At 53.4% G+C, this 17,909-nt stretch overlaps 1 protein-coding gene across 5 annotated transcripts in view; it reads left to right on the top strand.

Annotated features, from left to right (window-relative positions):
* Window positions 1–17,909, top strand: part of ELFN1 (extracellular leucine rich repeat and fibronectin type III domain containing 1) — a 66,452-nt gene that overhangs the window by 16,503 nt on the left and 32,040 nt on the right. For 3 of the 5 annotated variants that reach the window (XM_073886369.1, XM_073886368.1, XM_073886370.1), the window contains exon 2: window positions 1,002–1,130. The exons of the other annotated variants lie outside the window; for them this stretch is intronic. The gene's annotated coding sequence lies outside the window, so the exon portion shown is untranslated. The remainder of the gene's footprint in view (window positions 1–1,001; window positions 1,131–17,909) is intronic. 5 annotated transcript variants of the gene reach the window in all.

The raw sequence follows: 17,909 nt of genomic DNA, 5'->3' as shown, positions 1-17,909 counted from the left end.
TATATATTACGTTAATATATGCTAAGATCCCCAAAACACAGTGTTATGATTATTGTTTTATGTAATCTTATTTTATTTTATTTTTTTAATTTTTAAAAAAGACTTATTTATTTACTTTAGAGGGAAAGAGAGAGAAAACACAAGCTGGGGGAGAGCCAGAGGGAGAGAGAGAATCTCAAGCAGACTCCAGAATTCTGGAATTCCAGAATTTCCATTTTTTTTTGAATAACCTCTCTCTTCAAGGTTCTCTATTTTTGAGTCATTGTCATTATACTTTCATTCTTTAAACATGATCACCAGTTTTATGAATACTACCTTGAAATCTTTGTCTGCTATATGCAACATCTTGTGACATTCACTGACAATTTTTATTGACTATTTTTTATTCTGAGTATGAGTTACCCTTTCCTGTTTCCCTGCATATCTTGCAATTTGGGGTTGAATGTTGGCATTGTAGATAATATTTTGTAGAAGCTCTAGATTCTGATCTCCCCCCTCCCTGGCCCCAAAGTTGGTATTTTTGCTGGGTTTTGAATAACTCTTCTGGACTAAAATGTTGAAATCCATTTTCCCCTGATGTATGACTGTTGATGTTTCTGTTTTGTCCCCCTCCTCATTTTAAATCCCTGCTATTATATTTAATTCTGGCTTCCCAAGGATCATCTCTGCGTCTGCTTAGCTTAGTGGTCAGTCAGTGGTTGGTCAGAGGTTGTGTGCCTGGAGCCTTGTTGGGCTTCCACTCTCTGCTGATGAATCTGCATGTGGGTTTAAGAGCACATTTAAAGACCAGGCAGTTTTCAAGCCTGCCTGGTATTTACTTTCTGCCAGAACCTCTCGTGTCTCCTCTGTGCATGTCCGCAGGCTCTCAGTAAGCCAGTGATATGTGAATTTCATGGGCCCTCTCTGCTCTCTCTGGGTTTGTGCTGTCCATCAGCTGGGTGCACGTGGAGAGCTTACAGAGCATTGCTACGACTGTCATATTTCATGTCTCTCTCTGTCAGATTTCCAGCTAATCCACTGGTGTGTTGCTGCCTGAGCCAGGATCACAGCCTCTGCCTGGTAGAATCTCTGGCTTCCCCATTCACTTGTGCCGAAATTGCCATTTATCACGGACACCACTGCTGCTGATCGTGAGTTTTGTGTCTTCTGCTCTGAGTCAAATAGGCCTCTGGCAGTGAAACTCCTAGTGTCCATGGCCTGCCCTGTCCCGTGTGCCCTGTTCTGATGATGCACCTGCTGAGCTGGGAGAGGGGAGGTGTAGGGAGCAGTTTCAGGCAAGAACACCACCTTTACCCTGTCAGGTTTTCATGCAGAAATGCCTTTGGTCAATTTCTAGGATGCTGAAAATGTTATTTTTAATCATTTTGACTAGTTTTATAGTTGTTTTGGTGATAGGATTTGGTGACCTTTTCACTATAACACGCCACAAGTCCCACCCTGTAGTATTATCGTCTGAGAAACAAAACTCTAAAAAACAGCGTATGTGGCTCTGTAAATGATCACAAAATGAAATTCATAGAAGGACCATCTAGGTTCAAGAAATGAGACATCACCTGCATCTCACGCCTCCGCTCCTTCTGTCATCACCGCTCCTCCTTACTCCTCAAAGGGAAACACTTTCCTGATTTTTAATGCCACAGATTAGTTTTTCCTGTTTCTGTGCTTTATATGAATGGAACCACACCATATGTGTTCTTTTGAGGCTGGCTTCTTTTGTTCAACAAAATAGACATGTGAGGTCCCTAAATGTTGGTGCAACGATATATAGCATCCTGTGTATCTGCCTAACATTGACGTACATTTGGGCTGTTTCCGGTCTTCAGCACTTACGGATGGTACTGTCGTGAACATTCTTGTACTTGCCTTTCACGGGACATATACCTAGCAGTGGGGTTGTAGATTTGTTCCTATGTTGGATTTTAGTAGATACTGCCAGACAATATTCAAAAGTGATTGTATTGATTTTTCCAGGAGTGTGCCTCACCTTTTAGAGGCAGTTCAGTGATGGTTGTCCCACGTCTTTGCCAACACTTGATATTCACCAGTCCTTTGAAAGTTAGCCCTCCTGGCGAGCACCTTTTCATAAGTGGATTGGCCATTTGGATATTCTGTTTTGTAATGTATCTGTTCAAAACCTTTACCCATTTTTTTCTACTGAGAGGTTTGCCTTGATCTTACATATACGTAGAAGTTTTTATATATCTGTAAACACTTCTGTTCCTGATTATGTGGGTTATAAATATTTTCTCCTATTTGTTTTTTTTAAGATTTTTATTTATTTATTCGAGAGAGAATGAGAGAGAGAGAGAGAGAGAGCGTGAGTTGGGGGAGGGTCAGAGGGACAAGCAGACTCCCTGCCGAGCAGGGAGCCCGATGCGGGACTCGATCCCGGGACTCCAGGATCATGACCTGAGCCGAAGGCAGTCGCTTAACCAACTGAGCCACCCAGGTGTCCCTATCTTCTTCTATTTGATGTCTTGGCTGTTTACTTTTCTGGTTATATCTTTAAAAGAGAAGAAATTCTTGATTTTAATGCAGTCCAAGTCCTTCATGGTTAGTGCTTTTTGTTGGCTCATAACAAAATGTCTTCTCCTTTCAGGTTCTCAAAGATGCTCTTCCGTGCCATCTGCTAAAAACTTTATTGTTTTACATTTGACAGATTTGTGGCCCACCTGGCATTAATTTTTTAGCCATGGCGTGAGGTAGGGATCAAGTTTCACGTCTTTCCACGTATTAATCCATTTGATCTTATATCTTTTATTAAAAATACCACCCATTTTTGATGGCATCATTTATTTAAACTTAATTTTGTTTTGAGGTTACTGTAGAGTCCCGTGCAGTCGTGAGAAATAATTGAGAGATGTGCTCCTTATCAGTTCCCCACAGTGATACCATCTTGCAGAACTGTAGTATAGCGTGACGACTATAGGACAGGGACAGTGACACAGTCCAGACGCAGAACATCTCCATCGGCACGAAGTTCCCTCTTGTTGCCCTTTACAGCCACACTCAGCTCCCTCCCCCTAGCCCCATCTCTGATCCTGGTAACCACTACCTTGTTATTCATTTCTGTAATTTGGTCTTTCCAAGTATGCTATAAAAATGGAATCATAGCCTATATCGATTGGGGATTGGATTTGTTTTCAGCAAAATTCCCTAGAGATTCACCCAAGTTGTTTTTATCAGTAGTCCATTCCTTTTCTGACTCAGTAGTAATTCGACTCAGTAGTAATATTTCTTAACTTTAGCCTCTCTACATGGCACACGGTATGTGGTATGCATGCGTGTGTGCACGTGCACGCGTGTGTGCCTTGGAGTAAGTACAATTTCAGGGCTCCGCAGGATCTTACTCACTATTCCAGACATATAAGTGTCCGAGGGCTGAGAGTACAGATGGACAAGTGAGGGGACCAAAGCATGGAGGGACACACAGGGAAAAACACCAATTCCCAGCTCAGTCCCTACAGCTATGGTTGCTAAGGAACCATGCATGTATTTCTGGGTGTTTGGTATAATTGGGATTTGCAAGTTGAACCGGTTGCCCTGGGATCTGCAGAGGGCTCATCCGGGGAGGCCTAGTCCCACCTTTGCTGGTGGCTGGAACCCAGTGCTCCACAGACCCTTGAGAAGTTGTAGATTTGGGGGCAAGGGGAAAAATGTATCTTCTTCCCCTATTTTTAGTCATGTTGTTGAATCCCCTACCCATATTGTCCGTTCCTAGTCCTCTGAGCCAACCAGCTTTCCCAGTGGGACCCAACGCAAAGCCTCTGCTGTCGGGTGCCCATTACAGGTGGAGACTCTGAGGGTCTTGACCAGGCTCCCATGGTCCCGAAGCGGGGTTAGTGGGGGCCGCGGGGCTTTGCTGGTGCCTTAGCTTCTGGTTGTCTCTAAGGGATCTTGAGTGGGGGAGAGGAGCTCTTCCTCAAGCAGGCAGGAGTCGGAGGCAGAGCCAGGGACAGAATGGGTATTCCCAGAGCTCTTGAAGTCCCTGGCATCCTGGAAGGGTCGGGGTCAGGATTTGGGGACCTGGACTCTAGCCCTGGCCCACAACCGGCACACTGTATGCTTGCTGCATTCCTCATATATCCGTAAGTGGACAGGTAGATGGGTGAGGGGGCAGGTGTGTACATGGGTGGATAAAATGGATGGTGGGTGGGTGGGTGGTAGAAGGATGAGTGCATGGGTGCATGAAAGCTGGATGCACGGATGATGATGGTGTAGATGGTGGACAGGCGCACCTGCAGGGATCGGGAAGGACAGTGTCAGTATGGACTTCCAGGGTCTTGGAAGAAATGGGAGCAAGAAGACTCAGCTCAAGAAATTAATGCTGTCAAATGGCAGAGAGAGTGCCTAGGGCCCAGAGAAGTGGCTTGCCCAAGCTCGCAGAGCCCGGGAGGAGCAGATCTGAGGCTTGACACCTCCACTCTGCCCAAGGACACACTCAGGTTTCCTTCCACCATCACCCCTACAGAGGCGGGGAGGAGACTAGGGGTCAGGTCACCTTATGTGGAAGCTGACAGTGGTCCCGGTAGACAGGGCAGTTCGAGCCCTCCCAGGCCAGTCAGCGGATCCAGGAGCAAGGTTCTGGGCTCCGGGGTCTCCATCCACGGCTGCGGTTAACTGCTCTGCACCTCCTGGCAGCAAACATTTATTCAGCACCTGCTTTGTGCCTGGCCCTGTGTTAGACCCTGAGGGAACCAGAGTGGGTAAGACTCTGTGGTCCCAGACATTAGGGGATCTGTAGCACCCCTCCCCTCAGGTTTCTTATCTGTAAAGAGGGAGGTTTAGGACCCACACATCTGAAGGTTGCACTGGGCTGGGATTCCCAGCTCCCCAGGGCTTTGTCCACCCTGGCTCTGTGTCCACGAGTTGGCTGCTGAGGCAGGTTTTCCGTGGGCATCGGGTGGGCAGTGAGAGCTGAGGGTGTTAGGGGAATCCGTGTGGACAGCAGCCTCCCTGGGTGGCTGTCTTGGCCCCACACCCAGGCTGCATCTAAAGGCTGGGCCAGGGAGCCCGGGAAATGTTTAACTTTGAAAAATGGACCTTCACAGCTCATTAGGCCTCAGCGGCGCGGCCCGGTGCCTCAGGCGGCTGGGGAAGAGGGAGATGCCACGGCATGAAATCACTGAAGTATTTAAAGGCCAATTCTGCATTCCTGACCAGCAACGTCAGCTTGCCGGGATGGGCTGGCGCATGGGTGCCCAGGGCAGCCAGGACAGCCAGGGTGGCTGGAGGGGATGGTGCCAGCACCAGGGGCTCCTCTCGTCCCTCACTGCAGGTGGTGACCCAGTCCCAGGTCAGACCCTCCGAGCATCTGCCATTTCCCGGCTCTGTGACCTTGGATAAGGCATGTCTGACTCTAAGCCTCAGTTTCTCCACCTGTCACCTGCACCGTGACTTGTGTGCCAAGCAGAAGACAGGGTGGAAATGGAACCTGCCTGTGAGGGGCGGGCAAGGGGCTCTGTAGCCTCCTGAGGGTGTAGGGAGCTGATCTCTTGGAGGCAAAGGGGCTGTGGGCACCCCCACCCCGATGCTGCAGCCATATTGCAGTTCTCAGTGCCGGTTACTGGACCTGGGTGGCTCTCTCCGGCCTGCGCAGCCAAGACTGGGCTTTCGGAGGCCCCTCATAGCACCACTGGTGGTTGCAGGGACAGGCAAGGCTGCTGTGCCGATCCGGCCCGCGGTCCCTCCCTCTGTCCTCACGTCCACTCACTGTCCATCCTAGGGCGGTGGTTCTCTCTCCTCAGCTGGGCTGGAGGGCCCTGTGGCCTGAAGGCAGGGGAGGGGGTGGCGCTGGGGAGGGGAGGGGGCTGCGGGGCGTCTGAGGGGAGCTGAGGCAGCCAAGAAACACTGGAGCTGATCAGTGGTGGCCACGGCCGTGATGGTCCCGACACGGGAGCTGTGTTGTGGGAGCTTCTCCTCGTTGTGTGTGTCAGATGCAGAGCCGGACGCAGGAGGTGCCTGGGGCCAGTGACCCGCATGCCGGTCCACAGCTGGAGGGGCAGGGCTCCACCCCACTCTTGAGGCCCTCCTGCCCCCACCCCCACCCCCCACCAGCTCTGGAACTCTCGGGGGGCTCAGCGACCTTGCACAAGTTAAGCGCTTTCTGTTTCTTTAATTGGAAACTGGGAGAAGCTTCCTGGATCCCTATCCCGGAGTTGTGGGGTTGAAGGAGAGTAAAAGCAGGCATCTTTCCTTTCCCAGAGCTGGAGGGGACAGTGATCAAGGCTGCGTGCATGTGCCCAGCCTGTGTGCTCCCGTGTGGACATCTCAGCGGTGGCCACAGCGCCATACGAACACAGACAGGTGTGTCCGCACCCTCCTGGCGACCCGTCCCCATGGCAACCCCGGTCGCAGAGCAGGTGTCTGGGAGGCCTGAATTGGTGCTGACAGGTGGGGCCCATGTGACAGGTTCCCTAGAGGCAGCCGAGCCAATCAGAGCCCCTGGGCCGAGGCTTCAGGACGATGTGAAGGTGCTTCCCTATTCGTAGCAAATGCTGCCGACAGACCCAGCCCCGTTTGCGGTCTCATCCAGCTTTGGGGAAAGGGAAACTGAGGCCCAAGCCAGTCCGGCAGCCGTGGGCCCCGCCCCTCTCCATCGGGAAGGCGCGGGACTCCGCCCACACCCACCTCCAGCTCCCAGCCTCGGAACTCCCTCTTCTTAAGGCTGAGTTTTGCCTCCGCCAAGCGGCTTCCCTGCTTCCTTTGCCACTTGGCTAATTGTCCAAGACCTTTGCTGCGAGACCAGGCGGGCCCAGCATGCTCCCCCTCCCGCCCTGAAGTCATGGCTCGCTGGCGGGTTCCCATGGCAACAGTAGTGCCTCACAAAGGGCCGGGAGGCTGGCGGGGGGGGGGGGGGCAGGACGGAGGAGGCGATCTCTGGCTTCTCCGTAGTCCTCGGGCAGGAGCTATGACCCTGGAAGTGGGTCCCGAGCATTCTCCCGCTCCCCAGAGACAGGAAACCACCCCCGCATAAGTGCACCGGCCTGCCCAGATAGACAGACCCTCGCAGGAACGAGGCCGGGCACCACCCCTGGCCTCTTTGGCAAGCTGAGACCGGCTTTGAGGGCCACTGGCCACACACCTGATCCACCGGGGTCCCACGACACCACCCCGGCGGCTGACCCTGCAGGGCTGGAGGCCTTGGAACCTGCCCTTGCGTTTCTTGGTCTTGTTGGAACTGGCCTAAGAATCATTCCTGGGGAAAAAAATAAAAAAACAACTTTTTCTGTCAGACTCTTGTCTCCCTGACCCTGGCCGTCCACAAGCCAGGGTGTGCTGCCCACATGTGACCACACGGTGCTGGGGCCTCCTGCTCCACACTGGAACGTAAAGTACTGTAGAAACCCGCAGTGGGTCTGTGCCCCTTCCTTCTCAATCCGCATCCGGAGACATCAGAGATACACGTTGCCGTGAAGGCGTCAGGGTCCCGTGCGTGCGCTTGGTATGCGCAGGGAGGGACTGGCCCCATGACCTCAGAACCCACCTCCCAGCCAGGCCAGGCCTGTGACCAGTCTGCTCTTGCTCAGTGGATCCACTCAGACGCTCCTGCTGACTCGGGTGCCAGGAACCTTTGCTTCCTCCATGCCTGTGAACTGGGGGGGCTCTGGTCCGGAGTGAGGGGGACCCCACGGGCTCTGTCCAGGCCCCTCCCAATGCCAGCCCACATCTTCTCCCCTTGGGTTGTACCCTCAAGGGTCATGGGCCCAAGTGCAGGGCAGGAGCCATAACTCGTTGACGCAGGCCCTGCTCGGCGGGGGGGGGGGGGGGGGGGCCAGGGAAATGGGTGGAGCCCCCCCCCCCCGTGGCCCCTGCTTTTAAAACCTGGCTGGTGTTGGCTTAACTGATCCCCATTCATTCATCCACAAACGTTCCCTCAGTAAAGCTTGTTGGGACTACCCAGTGCCAGGCCCGGGGGTTACAAGACAAAGTCTGTGCCCTCGTGAGGTGTACATTTATTGAGCTCCTACTGTGTGCTAAGCCCTATGCTAGCGTAGACCCTGGGGCACAGCCATGGAGGAGATGAATGTGATTCCTGCCCACATGGAGCTGACAGCCTGTGGGGGTGACAGGAGCAAGCGAGGAAGTAAGAAAGATGCTGGAGTGACCGTGCTCTGCAGAAGTTGCCTGGGCGGGCGATCTACTGGCAGCCACTGGGTCGCTTCTAGGTGGGGCAGCCTGGGAAGGCTTCTCGGAGGAGGTGACATTGAGCTAACCGATCCAGGCCGGGCTTTAAGGCCAAGCCCCCTGCCACTCGGTTTGAGACCCTGAAGAAGCCACTGCCCTTCGTGACCTGGGCTTGCCAGGAGGGGTGGAGAGAACGTGCTCTAAGCTAGGGAGAAGGGGACTAGAGGAGAGACTCCCCCACCATTCTTGGCGGGAGAGATGCTGAGTCAGGCTCCAGAGGGGGCAGGGGCTGGGTCTCATGCCCACACTGCCACCCTCGGAACACAGAAGAGGCTCCAGACAATCCTAGGATGGCTGCCCCTCCCGCCCCCTCCTCCTCTGATGGGGGTTATCTGGGCTGTTAGCGGGGCACGCGGGACGGAGACCAAGCCCGGGCCTCACTGAGCTTCCACTCCCCTTCCACAAGCTGGAACGGAGGTGGGCCTGGGGGTGCGGGGGGTGTCTGGGTCTGGGTTCCTGTCCCAGCTGCCCTCCCACTGGCCTTGGGGCCTCCGGCGCTGTTACCTTACTTGTCAAAAGGGTTCAGGGTAAGAGGACAGTTGGCCCCGGGACACATCTGTGAAAGCCAGCATCTGCCAAATTTGCAATATTTCCCCTGTGACTTCAGGCCTTTTTCAGGGGTGACCCCCCCCAGCCCCACCCGTTCTTCTGGGGATAGGTAAGGCATTTGTCATTTCCAGCAAACTCCCTTGTGGATCCGGGAACAAGGGTGCCAAGAGCAGCCCATGGGCCTCCCCACCAGGCGCCCTGTCCCTCAGAGAGGCAGCCGGCCTAATGGGGGCTGCTGAGCGGGGTGAGAAGTGGGGAGTTCCTGCTCCTCAGTGTTTCCCCGCCTGTAGAATGGGTCTCAAGAGACAGACTTCACCCTCTAGCGTCGGGCTGGTGGTAAATGAGAAATAAGGCCTGGGAGGTAGTCAGGGCCCCCAAGCACACAGTCGTTGCCACCCTCAACCACCGCGAGCGCTAGCCTGGAGGTCAGCTCGGAGGAGGTGGGAAGAGAGGCGCCCAGGCTGGCTGGACGTGGGCTGGGGTCCAGGCTTCAGCACCAGCCTGGACGGCCTTTAGGAAAGGACGGGACGGGGTGAGAGGACACGGCTGACTCTCCGACCTGCTTCTGAGGGGTGTTTTCCAGGGTGCCTGCTCCGGGCCCTTCTGGAGGCTTCACATCCGTCTACGTGCCTACAATGCAGTATCTCACCCAAGTTTTAGCCAATTAGAGTCCGAGGGGACCTCAGCCTCCCTTCGGCAAACAAGAAAATTCTGAGCCTCATTTTCGTGTTTCTAATAAGCATGTATCAAATTTACGGCTTTTACATACCCCTGGTGAGGCAAGAGCCTTCTGGGGCTTCCTGCCTCGGGTTGCGGCGGTTTCTTATCCCGGCTCGCACCCCGAGCTCCCTGGGGCTTTGCTCGGCAGGTCGGCGCGTCAGTCCCATCAGGAGGAAGGATCCGGCGGCCGTACTGACCACGGTGTGCTAATTAGCATAAACGCGGGTTATTTGGGCCAGGCATGTAAATGTATATGATAGTCTTTTACTTATTTTTTGATTTTGGAAGCCGTCTCTGTATTTCTTCCCTGAAGGAGGTTTGGAGACGATGCTACACGGTGGAGACAAGAAGTCATGGTTCTGCCGCCCGGGGCTGAGCACACTGGTGCTTTAGAGAATATCCTTCTGGTCTTTTTTTCTTTTGAGACGAGAGTCTGTTACAGAGTCGGTATCCCATCACCTCTTTAAAAAAAAGAAGAAAAAAACTTGTAAGAAATTGAAATGTAGCCTGTATACAGACAAGTTCCCTAACCACAGGTTAGCACCAAGCGCATTTTTCGCAAGGTCTAACCAGCACCCCAGTCCAGAGGCAGAATGGCCCGGCTCCCCAGAAGCCTTCTCGGGCCTTCCTGGGCCAGTCCCCTCCCAGGGCAGCCACGGTCCCGGCCTTCCCAGCATCGTTCTGTCCATCTCTGCATGCCCGCGTGCACGGAGTCAGATGCTACACACTCTGTATGTCTGGCTTTGCTGCTGAGATTCACTTACCCTTGCAGTTGTCCTGTCTTCACCGCTCTGTAGACTTCCTGGGCACAGAGACACCCCATCTGGGAAGAAGCAGCCCTCCTCCCACGGCTGGACACCGAGGCCGTTTGAGTTTGGGCTGCCCTGTATAGTGTTGCTAAGAACCTCCTTGACCACGTGTGAAGTGGGTATATGTATCTCCATCTGGGAACAGACGTGGTGTGTCCGATTGTTTACTGATCCTGAACAATTTCCAAGTTGCGGAATATTCATCAACATTACCGAAATGACCGTGCAGGATTCAGTAAGGCTTTGCTACAATTGATTTAGTCATTCTCCTGCTATTGAGCACTTAGGCTGCTTCCCCCTTTTTATTTCTTTTCTATATTAAGTGGCCATGGAAATCTTTGGCCATACATTTTTTTTTTCCTCTTTGGAGAAAAAAAAAAAACTATCCTTTCGATAGTTTCTTAGGAGGAGGACTGTTGGCTTGAGGGTGTGGGCTTTCCTTTCACGCCCCTGTGATTTTTACAGTTGTGAGAGGTAACTCACAGTATGTATAGGAGAATACAGAAAAATCACATAGAAAGAACAGAAGGAATAATCACGGAGTGGACATCTGTGTCACCATGGTCAAGGTGAAGACATGGAGCCTGCCCCGCCCCCAGGAGCCCGCCCCGTCGCTCCTCCCCGATCACAGCCCTGTTGATTTTCCCGAGCAGGCAGCCAGCATCCCCAAACAATTTATTCTGGGTCGGCCTGTTTGTGACATTTACGTAAATGTAACCATTGCAGACATTGTCTTTTCTGACCTCCTCCTTTCGGTCGACATTATTTGGGGAGGATTTATCCACCATCAGGAGGTGATGCTCTTTCATCTTCATTGCTGTAGAGTATTTTGTTCCAGAACTAGATCAGGGTTGTCGTTCCCAGTTTGGGGCCGGGATGAACCTCTCCAGGTCTCTTCTGTTGCAGGTGGGCCAGTGTGGAAGGTTTACTCTGGGGAAAGGGATCACCGCTGTTGGGGTGTGCGGCTTCACACCACCCTGTTTCCCAGTGGGGTAGTGAAACATTGTGCCCCAGCACTGGGGACGGGAATCACACGTTCCCTAACACCGTGTCACCCGGCTGTTGAAGCTTTTCCACCTTCATGAATGATGAAGTTGAGCATCTTTTGTGGTTTGGGTTTTTTGGCCATTTGGATGTCCTCTTTTGTGAAATGCCATTTCAAGACCTCTCCCCGTTTTGTTATTGGGGTGTCTGTATTTTTTTCATCAATTTGTAGGAGTTCACAGATTCCGAGTGAGACAGCATTCTCTCCGAGTAGAAAGAAGGCATCCACCTTGTAACATTTGTGGCTTACAGTTTTATTCTTTTTATGGTGCATTTTTAAGAGCAGAAATTCTTCATTTGTATGTAATAAAGTTTATCAATATATTCTTGTGTGCGTGGGTGGGAAGAAGTCCTTCCCTGCCTCCAGGTCATCAATGTATGTTTCTGTGTCCTCTAAAATATATAGTTCTTCTTTTCCCATTTGGGTCTGTAATGAACCTGGGATTGATTCCATGTGTGGTGTGAGGTAGGGGTTCAAGTTCATTTTTCTCCCATACACAATCTAATTTATTGACATGTCCGCCTTTCCTTGCTCTGCCTCCTTTGTCACATCAAGGGCTAATTCCTAGGTCAGTTTCTGAGTTTTCTGTTGATCCCTGGGTTCATTTGTCCAATCTTGTACCAAGACCACACTCTCTCAATCACTACAGCTGCATTATAAATTATAATTATCTGATAGAGTGAAACCCCCACTCAACGTTTTTATTTATGGCTATGACTCTGAGAATCAGCTTGTCAAGTTCCATGCAAAGAAAAAAATCTGGGATTTTGATTGCAATTGCAGTGAATCTATAGATCAATTTGCAGTGTTGACTTTTTAATAAATGTTTATTTTCTACTTACTACAGATGTATACAAATCCAGTCCATGTTTGTGTATGGATTTTATACCCAGCGCTCTAAGTAAGCTGTCTTATCCATTACTGTATTTATAAATTCTTTGGGGCTTTTTTTTTTATGTACACAATTATAGCACCTGTGAATAGCTACAGGTTTGTTCCTTCCTTTCTAATATGTATCGTTTTTATTTCTTTTTCCTGTCTTACTGTAATGGCTGAGACCACTAGTAGAGTGTTGAATAGAGGTGGTGGTAGCAGGCATCCTTGTGTTGTTCCTGATCTCGAAGGAAAAGTCCTAGTTTACCATTTGGTGAGTTGTCTGCTGCAAGCTGTGCTCATTTTAAAAGCATTCAATTTGTATCACCAAAGGACTCCAAAAGAATTGTGCCAGTTTCAACATAACCTTACCAGCATTTGGGTTTTTTTTGGAGGGGGGGGTTGTTTTTGTTTTTAGATCATTGTTCCTCTGATGAACCTAAATGGTGTCTCACTGTCTTTTAAATTTGCATTTTCCTGATTATTCAAGAGGTAGAACATTGTTCCACATATTCATCAACCACCTGTGTTTTGTCCTGTGCCTCTCTTCCTCTCTCTGTTTGTTGATACATTGTTGGTGTTTCCTTAACGAATTTGAATGGGTTCTTTACATAATGAAGATAGGTGTCATTTCCCTGTCACATTTGCTACAAATGTGTTCCCCTGTATGTTGTATCTTTTAATTTTTGTTATTTTTTTAATGTTCCCTTTCCTTATTTTTATATGGTCAAATCTTCTTTTCTTTTACAATTTATTCTATGCCTCCCGAGCTTGGAAAGCTTGTCTCCCTCCTGAGGACTGATAAGTATTGAATTCTGTTTTCATCTAGCTTTTTTTATGGCTTAGTATTTCATATTTAACTGTTTACTCCATCTGGAATTTGTGGGGCTGTGGGGTGTGAAGCTAGGAGTTAATTGCTCCTCACAGTTTACCAGGGGAAGGGGCCTCATTTGCACTTCCAAGTCTCAGGGCTCTGGCTTCCCCACATCTAGGCTGCGTGGGAAGAGATTAAAGGGAGGAGGGAAGTAGCCCTGTGTGCAGCCGGCACTGGGATCGAGAAGCTGTAATTACCTTCGGGACAGTCCTGTTAGCTGCCTCTGCCTGACTTTAAGTCAAAAGCAGAGAGCTGTTAGCCCAGTTTAGCAACATCCTAGGGCACATCTCTTAATGCAGCTGGGACTCAGTTTCCTCATCTGCAAAGTGGGGATACTAATGACACCCGTCAAGCTGGGCGTATATGTGTCGGGGCGCATCCTGCAGAAAGCAAGAGGTCAGGCAGACGTGACCCGAAACCTGGCTCATCTGTGTGACCTTGTGCAAATGACGTCACTTCTCTCTGAGCCTCAGTTTCTCCATCTGGAAACCAGGAATGATAATACTGTAGTTCCTCCCTCGTGGGGCTTTGGGGACACGTGTATGGTTCATAGTCCTCCAACAGCTAGGCCCTGCATGGTTATTGTCTTTGCTGTTGCAATCATTATTCAGGAGAAGGTGGGACCATCTCTGTGTGGAGGGGGTATCCTGTGTGGTCTCTGGGTAGGGCCCTGGCCCAGCTGTGATGGGAAAGGGAGAGCCAGGAGAGGAATGGCATGGCACATAGGGCTCCCCGCTTCTCGCAGTCTGAGGGGCATGCCCCTGCTTCCCCTCCTCACTCCCCCAGCTGTGGGGGGATGGGCATGCAGAGCCAGTCTGTCGCTTCCTGATGCAGACAGAAGGACCGACACTGGCCTGCAGAACGTGGCAGCACACACACACACACACGCACACACACACACACACACAGTGCCCGCCCTACACACTCAGTCACACCTGCACAGATAGCCAAGCGCACGTATCACAGACAGACACACGCAAGACTAGACACACACACTCAGATACACAAATACATACACAGAAACACACGCGCAACTGGACCCACCACCTGTCGTCATGCACACGTAGATTCACGGGTCAGAAACACACACACTCTAGGGGCGCCTGGGTGGCTCAGTCGGTTGGGTGTCTGCCTTCAGCTCAGGTCATGATCCCAGGGTCCAGGGATCGAGCCCCACATCCGGCTTCCTGCTCGGCGGGGAGCCTGCTTCTCCCTTTCCCTCAGCTGCTCCCCCTGCTTGTGCTCTTCTCTCTCTCTCTCTCTGGCAAATAAATAAATAAGTAAATAAATAAAACCTATTAAAAAAAAAGACACACACACACTCTAATACACAGGGGTGCAGAGGCAGTGTGCTCAGCACACACACGCATGCGCACACGCATGCACACGCACACACACATGCACACACGCTCCAGGCACGCATCTGACTGTCAGAGCTGCGCTCTGGGCCACAGCTGGTTTTTGGCTCTTCTGCTTGCATCATGCCTCAGCCTCACCCCTGCAGACCAGGGCCCTCCCCGGGCAGCTCCCACACCTGTCAGCCCCCATCTGCCCAAGCTGCCCTGCACTGTCAGGGGCCTGGCTCCTTGTCTCTGGCACATCAGTATTTGAGGTGATGCTGATGGCATGGCCCTTTCCTCTCCCCTTCTCCCCTCTTCATTTGCTTTGTTGGAGATAGAAGCCGCAGGGGTGGGACCTGGGGCAGGGCCAGGCCATAGAGCCTGTGGGAAGAGGCCCATATACCTTATGCACCCCAGGGGCAGCGAGAGCCCACCCAGCTCCCTCCGTGTGGGTCTGCACACGCTCATGGATGTCATGAAGGCCTGGGACCGGCATCGGACTGGCTTCCTGTGCCTGACCCGCCATCCGGAGCCTTGCAAGGGTAGGCGGAGGAGGGCTCCATTAGCCTGGGTGGAGACCCTTTGGTGTGTGGCTAACCCTGACCCCCACCTCGGCCCCTACACCCAGTGAGCAGAGGAAGGAGGTGGGGGTTGGGAGGGGTGGAGCTAGGTCACTGCTCAGAACCTGATGTGGGGCACCCGTGTCCCCAGGCTGCCCCCGGGGAAGGCTCATTCACCATAGCAGCTGGGGAGGGGTCTGCTTGATTCTGAGCAAGACCCGAGAAGTCCTGGGGCACCTCGGCTTGCCTGTCCACCTTCCCACTTGCCCCCCTGCTCCCCTCTGAATCCGAGGATTTTCCCCCTGCCCCCACCCAGCATTCCACCTCCAGGGGGTCAGTGCAAGCCCCCAACGCACAGTAGGTTGCCTGACTAATGTCGCTGAATGGTAGGCAGGGGACTTGAGTGGATGTATCCTGATTGCTGAGGGCCTGTGTGCCCGAGGCCGTGGACTCTGCCTGCCCTCCAAGGCTCAAGGTCCCCTCAGGCCTGCTGGAGTTCTTGTCCCCAGTGAGGGCAGCCCTGCCTGTCCCATCAGGGTGTTGGGGAGGTGATACTGGGCTTGGGCCACGAATGATAAGGATCCAGCTGTGGGTAGATCTGGGAGGAAGCCTTTCCAGGCAAGGGGGTGCCTATGCAAAGGTCCTGAGGTGGCCACATGCTGGGGGAGGGGGAGGGATGTGTTAGAGAAACAAAGTCAGAGCCGTGGTCAAAGGACAGAGCCTGGAGAAGTGAATGGCACAGCGTGAGGTTGGCAGGCAGGGTGGGGGCCCCAGCAGAGCCCCAGGGCACCCAGCAACAGCCCCATTTCCTAGGTGGGGGCCTGGCTCCTCAGAGGGGAGGCCAGGCCAGGCGGTGGGGAAAGTCCGACCTGGGACGGGCACCTTCCTGCTCCTTGGGGTCCTCCCCGGCCCAGTCTCGGGGGGGGGGGGGGGGGGGGGGGGGGGGGGGGGGGGGACAGAGACTCAGGGGACCCCGCGTGTGGGGAGGCACAGCTGTGGGGAGGCCAAGGTGCTGGCATCAGCAGGAGCCCCTCCTCCTCACCTCGCTAAACAATCATTGCACAAAATATGCAAATGGTATAATTACTGTTATTTGTTTTGCTGATATAAGTGTTTGAAATGCAAATGTCAAGTTTGGGCGCATTCATTTTCCCCACCCCTTACCCTGACGTTTGCAAGTCTACTGTTTAGCCCTGGAAGGAGGAGGAGGCTTTCCCCCCCCACCCCCCCCACCCCCTGAGGCTGGGCCCCCTCCCTAGCGGTGCACAGGGATGCCTTGGAAGGGAGACCTCACCTCCCCCTCCACTCCTTGCTGTGTGATCTGGGGCCAGTTATACTTGGCCTCTGGGAACCTCAGTTTACCTGTCTGTGTAATGGGCGCCACCAGCCTCAGGCTGTGGGTGTCTGGTCCCAAAGTGCTCTCTGGCCCGGAGGCAATTCTATGGATGGGTTTGGGCCTCAGTTTCCCATCTGTAAAATCCTGCATGGGTGTGTTCGCAACTATCACGTGGGGACTTAGGGCTCCTAGATGGGTTTTTGGGCCCTGGTGCACCCCCAGATTTCACACCCAAGATGTGTATGTGAATTTTCCGGGGTGGGTCCTCACCTTCGACCCCTCCAGCCCAGGTGGTCTCTGAGGTTTCGGGTCTCGTAGGCCTGTGGGTTCAGACAAGCCTGGGCTGTGACCCAGTGGGGTATGCCCACCACCATCTGCACTCGACAGAGGGGAAAGTGAGGCCCGGCCTGCCAGGGCTTGTGGGAGTCTCACCCCTGGGCGTGTTGCTCAGATGCCACAGCCCCGGCTGGTGCCTGGTTCCTTTCTGGCTGCGGACGGGGCCCGAGCGGGCCCGCTCCTTTCTGGCCTTCTGCAAACTGCTCCACCTGGAAACTGCCCCCCCCAATCTGCCTGCACCTCACAGCCCCCCAGGGCCAGGGAGACCTTGTGTGTCAGATCACCAGCTTCACCTGAACCCCACCTGCTGCAGATCCCCCATTATCGACAAGGTGCTGGGACCCGTGCAGCATCGCGAGCGCTGTCTTAAAGCTCTTGGACCAAGTCGGTTCCAGTATGAGCTCAGACCCAGAGAGGAGAGAGGCTTCCTGCCAGACCCTGCAGGTCTGCGGGAGCTCAGGGCTTGTGCCAGGGATGGCACCGAGAGATGCCCTGGGTTGGGCCAGTGAGGGCGAGAACAGGTGTGATCCAGAGGCCGGTGGGTCGGAGTGGCCCGGGGGCTGCATACCAGCCTGGCAGCCGTCTCCGAGGTCAGCCCCTCCAGGCTGTGCGCTGGCGGCTGCAGGTAGGGCGCAGGTGCTGGGCTAAGGTCCAGCCAGAGCAGGCGCGTGGGATGTCTGTGGTCCAGTGTGCCTGGAGGAGAGTGGAGGGTGTGCATGCGTGCGTGCACAGGCATGCATGCACGTGTACACGTGTGTAAGCATGCACGTGTGATCAGTGGGTCTGCAGGTGGTGCTCGTGGACAGTGAAAGTTCCAGGCCAGGCACCTAGCACTCGGTTCTGAGAACACAGCCCACTCTCAGGCCGAGAGGGACTTCAGCGCTCCCCCGGTTTCCGCTCACATGCACGGTGCCCTGGGCTCACGTTCCACCTTTGGACAGCTTTGCTGTGAAGTCTGAGCGTGACCAGGAACCCGAGTCCTGGGCCTGCCTGTGGCCCGCAGAGACTGCAGCCGTGCCCTGTGGTTCCGGAGCAGTTTCCTTGTGCTTGGGATTCTTTGCAAAGTGGGGCTGGGCAAACAGAAAGTGCTCAAGAAGCACACATTCCTGCTCCTCGTGGGCTTCACTCAGTGAGGCATGGGTCCTTGTCGCAGCTGGGGAGGCCGTTTTCAGGCTCCCAGGACCCCGGAGAGCAGGGTCTGGACAGGTGGGCAGCACGGAGAGGGCCCTCCAGGAGGGTGACCCATGTGGGCCAAGGCCCGGGGGCAGGAAGGAAGAGGC

Source organism: Callorhinus ursinus, unplaced genomic scaffold (genome assembly GCF_003265705.2).
Source record: "Callorhinus ursinus isolate GAN/ISIS: 27379988/994484 unplaced genomic scaffold, GSC_fseal_2.0 scaffold70, whole genome shotgun sequence".
Classification (NCBI taxonomy): Eukaryota; Metazoa; Chordata; class Mammalia; order Carnivora; family Otariidae; genus Callorhinus; species Callorhinus ursinus.
Note: the sequence above shows the minus strand (reverse complement) of the source record. Positions and strands in the feature narration are given on the sequence as shown.